The sequence below is a fragment of the Halyomorpha halys genome, unplaced genomic scaffold, assembly GCF_000696795.3.
Source record: "Halyomorpha halys isolate HHAL.00 unplaced genomic scaffold, Hhal_1.1 Scaffold50.1, whole genome shotgun sequence".
NCBI classification, from domain to species: domain Eukaryota; kingdom Metazoa; phylum Arthropoda; class Insecta; order Hemiptera; family Pentatomidae; genus Halyomorpha; species Halyomorpha halys.
Window position 1 is genome coordinate 282,437 of NW_027106849.1, and position 6,000 is coordinate 288,436.

Below are 6,000 nucleotides of genomic sequence, written 5' to 3' on the forward strand. Positions count from 1 at the left end.
TATATAATATTTATAAAAATTAAGTTAATTTAAAAAATAAACCTGACTACTGAAATATGGATGGAATGTTATTGTGTATCTCTTTAAAAATGAATATTGGATTGTTAGTGGTGTTGTTCCAAAAAAATGGAACTTGATATTGTAACCTTCCACATCTGAATAAAACTCGAGGATATTCTAAAAATAAATTAATACCTATACTCAATGTTTACAGATGCAGATGCAAGAACTTTCTGTTAGTTACGAGGTGCTGAATATACTTACTAAGACCCGTATCGTTTAGTAGAAGGTGCTCCACTACAATAGTCGACTAACATCCCGTTGCTTGGAAGAAATAGGAGTATTTCAGTAGTCGGTTTTTTTAAATTGAATTATTTTCTAATGTTTTGAGTTTTTCATATATTAGCAATTTATATTTTAATCGATTCCATTTGACTAAAATTTGGTTAAAGTATCGTATCCAAAGTATCGATGCTGTTGGATATTGATCCTCAAGATGGCCACAGGCATCCTTGTCATTTAAGGAAGTTATGCAATGTATTAAAATATATTATTTTTTTCAGTATTTTGCTCTCGAATGGCTTGAAATCACTCACGAGATTAATTTAGGATATTTAATTTAAAAATTGGATGTGTAGTTTGCACAAATTATTGGAGCGACAGACTGTGGAGGACCAAGGCCTCGCGCGATGTTCTTATGAAATACATCGGTGTTTCATGACGTGGTTTTCATAGGGGGGTTCGTCACACCCATTGGCTAACGGGTCTCATAAAGGCCCGGAGGGAGGCTGTGGGTGAGTATTTTATAATTATATGCTTGAAAAAATCCCAGATAGGGCCGGGTACACGAACTCGCAACCTTTGGGTTGGCTGACAGGCGCGTTATCACGCAGCTACCGTCACCCCTTCGAACAAATTGCCATCCATAAAATGAGCAGGTTATGTTACATCCCTAAATGCTAAATTTGATTATATTTATGATCAACTGAATAAATCCTTAAATTTTAATGCGGAAAAGGAAAAGGAAGATTCACTTAAAGAAAAAAAATGACTTGACAGTGTTTTCAGATTGATGACTTTATAAAGACAATCCCCAGTCTATTAGGCTACATCTTTACTAATAATTCAGTTTAGGTGGTTTATATTTTGCCTTGTAAAGAATCTAATTACCTTTTGAAAGAGCAGCTATTATGTTAATGGAGGTTTTCTTATATATATTTAATTAAGACTGAAATATTCTTACAAACTAAGAAGAAATTGTGCTAAATTACTTCTTACCTAATGGTTATTGATAAATTTATGTTCTTTACATTTGGGAACCAGGTATATATATAGAAGAGCAGGAAGAGGAATTCTACACACATCCAAACAAACAATGAGGTTTGGAGAAATAGTCTATAAAGAGAAGCTATTAAAATCGGAGATTCATAGGAAGTGGATGGAAGATGGCAGCCAATGAAATTTATAAAAAGTTCATAAGGCACAGATGAACAGAGACCACTGGCGACCTCAGAGATATAGCTAAATTTTGTATTCATGAGGTTGTTATGTGTCAAAAATTGTAAATACCAACAATAAAGAAATCTTATTGCCAGGCTTGTAAAGATCGGACATCTTCGCAGGGCTAGGCACGGTGCCCGAATGAATGTAGATGATAACTCAAAACCTAGAAAAAAAACCTTCACCGAGAAGTAGAGGACGGCCAAAACTCAGATGAGAGGAATATTTGGCGCAGGATTCCTTAAAAAATACTGAAAGAAACGTGAGAGCGGTGGCACGGGACCGGACCACCTGGCGAAAGCTTAGCGAGGACACTAAGGTCTCGGAGGACACCAAGGCCACACCGGCCAGAAGCGCCAAGAAAGAAGAAGTAGAAAAATCAAACAATAATATATTATATGAGTATAATTGTATTATTATCTGTCTACGCTGACTAGATATTGATTCAAAATATATACATTTTTAGGTCAAACTATTAGTACAAATCAAACATTAATCATGAAAATTGAAACCTTGTTTACCTGATACTTGACCAACCGAGCAGCGTGTGCCACAGACCAGATTTTGTATAATGCAGATATCATCTCAGAATAGAACCTCGGTAGTAGATACCTGTGGGTTTCATAAGTTTTTGGTAAAAGAACTAATAGCGATGCACATAATGAGGACGTTGTTCTTCCAGTCGAAATAAAAAGAATATGGACGAAGTCTTCGCTGTACACCTCTGTCAGCTGATTGAATGTCTCCTCTAATCTTCGCTCCATAACAATCAACTCCAATATAGCCTTGCTAGGGTTCGATTCTAGATCATGACTGTAAGAATACAAGCGGGCTCTAATCTGCGACAGTCTGGATACAATTGCGTGCAGTGGTACTAAAGCCTGTGCAACATGCATCAAAAGAATCAGTTCTTTGATCAAGGTGAAGAGCGGCGGAATAAATAATCCTTCACCGGTCCACTCATTAAATATCATAATTAATAGGTTTGGTAACGCTATTCCTAGACCTAAGTAGAACCAAACGGTATGGTTGGTCTTATCTCCACTCTCCATCAGTGCTTCAACGATAGTGATAAGTTGGTTGTCGTGCCTCAGGTTTTTGGCTGTAAAAAAAACCATGGCCGTTGCCTCGGTGGCCCTCATAAAAAAAACGGTAAGGTGTATGTTCTTTCCCCAATCTTCCTGCTCACCCAACCTGGGCTTGTTGTGTTTCCAGGCAGTCCAAATGCTCAAAGCCGTCGTGAGAAAGAACACCAATATTTGGAGCGCACCGGGTCTCTTCTTGAGATTGTATGGTGTTCCAAGATATTTTAGAGGGCCAAATATGTTGTTCCTCATGTTGCAACTTTCACTGTCGTTGTACGACTTTCACTCTCTAAAAGTCATTTCATCGAGCTGGTCCTCTTTTGCTTATATTAAAAGCAGTAATTTACTTGAGTGAACGGAATAGTTCCTTCGATCGATTAAAAAAGGGATGCGGTAGATTTAGTGACGTCAAAACAGGAGGAATTAGTCGGATATCACCTCTTCCTGTTTTCCTCCACTCTCCATTGATTTCGAAAACCACAAAAATTGAGAAAGTTTAGATTTTTCGACATACTTTGTATGTACTACTGCTATACTACATAATTGAGTAAATTATACTAAAACATTACTCAAAATAACATCTTTGGGTAATGTTTTAGCATAATTGCTTATGAACTGTAATTAGAGAGGTACGTTTTTAAAAAAGGTTCTGGAAAAATAGCAGAATTCATGGACAATTTCTCCGGCCTCCGACATTTTGGGACGTCTCGGGAAATGATAGGAAATCCGCTCAAAATTGTGGGGGAACTTTGGGCTACGTTCCGACTTTTGACTTTTGAATTTTGGAATGGATAATAATAATTGGGTTTATAATGGGTCCGTGTCATAACGTAAATAGTTCCAAGCCTAATGGCATCAAAAGTCGGGGAGTGATGCAAGATCTGAAGTTTTTTTTGTATTCTTTTAATATTCACATATTACAAATTAAATTATGAGTTCACCTTGTTACTCCGAAATGTGTCTTCCTAGAAATAAAGGATATAAATTTACATTATTTTTTTCATAACGTTGAATTACGTTAGTTTTGTGCCAAAGCCATCCTTAGTGTCAGCGACACCCATGTTCGCCAGCCAACGCTAATGTTTCATAGTAATTAATTAATACAGTAAGGTTTTTCTTAACCGTTTTTTCTTTAATATTTTCAGTTATTATTACTGTCATCACAGTCAGTGTTTTTAGAATGAAAAATTTCCGTTTGCAGTAGAATGTCATAGATGCCGTTATTGTGTCATAGAAGGGAATATATCTTCCTGATGGAAAAGCTTATTAATTCTATTTACTTTTATATATATTCTTATATATAATTGGCCATTATAATTATATATATTTTTTTCGCTTTCTGGAATACTAGATAATTACTTCGATTTAATGTATTGAAATGAAAATCCATTAATAATATTTTGAATGTAATGAAATTAAGAGTATATTTTTCCATTTAACACCGTACTTCTAAATCTCCAATAAAACATTGAGATTTTTCATTAAACGTACACTATGCACACTCATAGTTTTTGAGTTTCGTTGGTAGAATCACTTTTTAATAAAAAAATTTCATTTTCTGATTTGAGATGTAGAAGCGCCATATGTTATTTATATTCCATGTGATTTATACAACCCTAAACCTTTAGCAGTGACTTCAAATTAAAGGGCTTTCGGTTGTCAGGTAGGAAAAGCAATACTGAAATATTGAAATATGGACTTTGAACTAATTTAGAATATATATTTAAAAATCAAATGGGCCAATCAAGTGCACCTAAGCGTCAAATATAATTAACATTAAGTATTTTTATAGTTAATTTTATCTTACATTCATTATTCATATATTCGTAATAAATATGTGACAAAATTATTTTATTCTCGAATAATAGACCTCAAAAACTAATTACATGATCACAGTTTAAGATTAATTGTCTGGCAAATATTTACAAAAGTGTGGTATTTAAGTTGAAACGCTCAAAACTTCCCATTCACTACAAAAAATTAGTATACACTACAATAATCATACCAATTTGGACATATGGAATTGAGCTCTGGGGCTCCACCAAACCATCAAATTCCTCCCGCATCCAATCGTTACAATCCTAAATCCTTCGTAAAATCCTTGATGATCCTTATTACGTCACAAATAAACTCATTCACAAAGACCTTAACATCCCATTCGTTGCAGATTTTACCCAAAACAGATATGCCTATTTTTATTCCAAACTCTTTAACCATCCTAACCCATTAATTCTTAATCTTTGATCCTTAACAATCCCTGATAATCCTCCAAGGCGTCTGAAAAGAAGATGGCCACGGGACCTTCTAATTTAAATTAATGTTTGAAGTACCACCAATGGGTGGTTCCTTTCCAAGATTTTCAAGTGAATATGAAACATACTACATATTTACCTATTGTATTATTTTGTACAGTTGTAAATTACATTAAATAAATAATTTAAAAAAAAAAGTTAAAATTAAAGTTAGCTGTGGTAATTAATGTCGTTAAAATGTTGATTGTCTATGATAGGTTGACAATGTAGTAGGTGAAGGAATAGGTGTGTGAAGGAAAGGACGGAGGAGGTAATTACGAATGTTAAATTAAATTTAAAATAATTTACAATGAATGACCTTCGTAGAATTTGCAGTTCCCAGGATATTTAACAAAATGAAATCACAAAATTTTAATTTCTTGTTTTACGAAAAATAATGCAGATTTTGGAAAAAACTGTAGCTCAGTTACTATTGAACGTATAGATAATGTCTCAAACATCAAGGTACAATTAGAGTTATTTTTCCTTAAAATAATAATTAATAATTTAATGGATCTGATAAGTAGGAACTCAGTCAATATTTACATATTACATATATACTTCAAAATTAACAATGATCTCACTCATCAAGGAGCACCACTAGATGATGGTTTGACAACATAATCATAAAGAAAACTATGTTCCAATGTCTTTCCTCCATCATTTTTTTTTCTCGTATTTTACTCGAAGTCTCTAAATCCTAATTTTGACGCCTGTAATATTTTAATATGGGATAAAGCCCAGAATAAATAAAGAATACTATTATTATTTATATCTGGACATACGGAGTTGAGCTTTGGGGCTCCACTAAACCATAAACTTCCTCCAGAATCCAATCCTTACAGTCCAAAATCCTTCGTAAAATCCTTAATGCTCCTTACTTTGTCACAAATCAAGTCATTCATCAGGACCTCAATGTTCCATATGTTGCCGATTTGGCCAGAACAAGATACCGTTCGTTCCATAATAAACTTCTCAACCACCCAAATCCACTTGTTTCTAACCTTCATTACCTAATAATCCTCCAAGGCGTCTGAAAAGAAGATGGCCTTGAGATCTTCTCCTCTAGAAATGTTATTGGAGTTCTATCAGTGGGTAGATTCTCCACATGTTTTTATCATGTC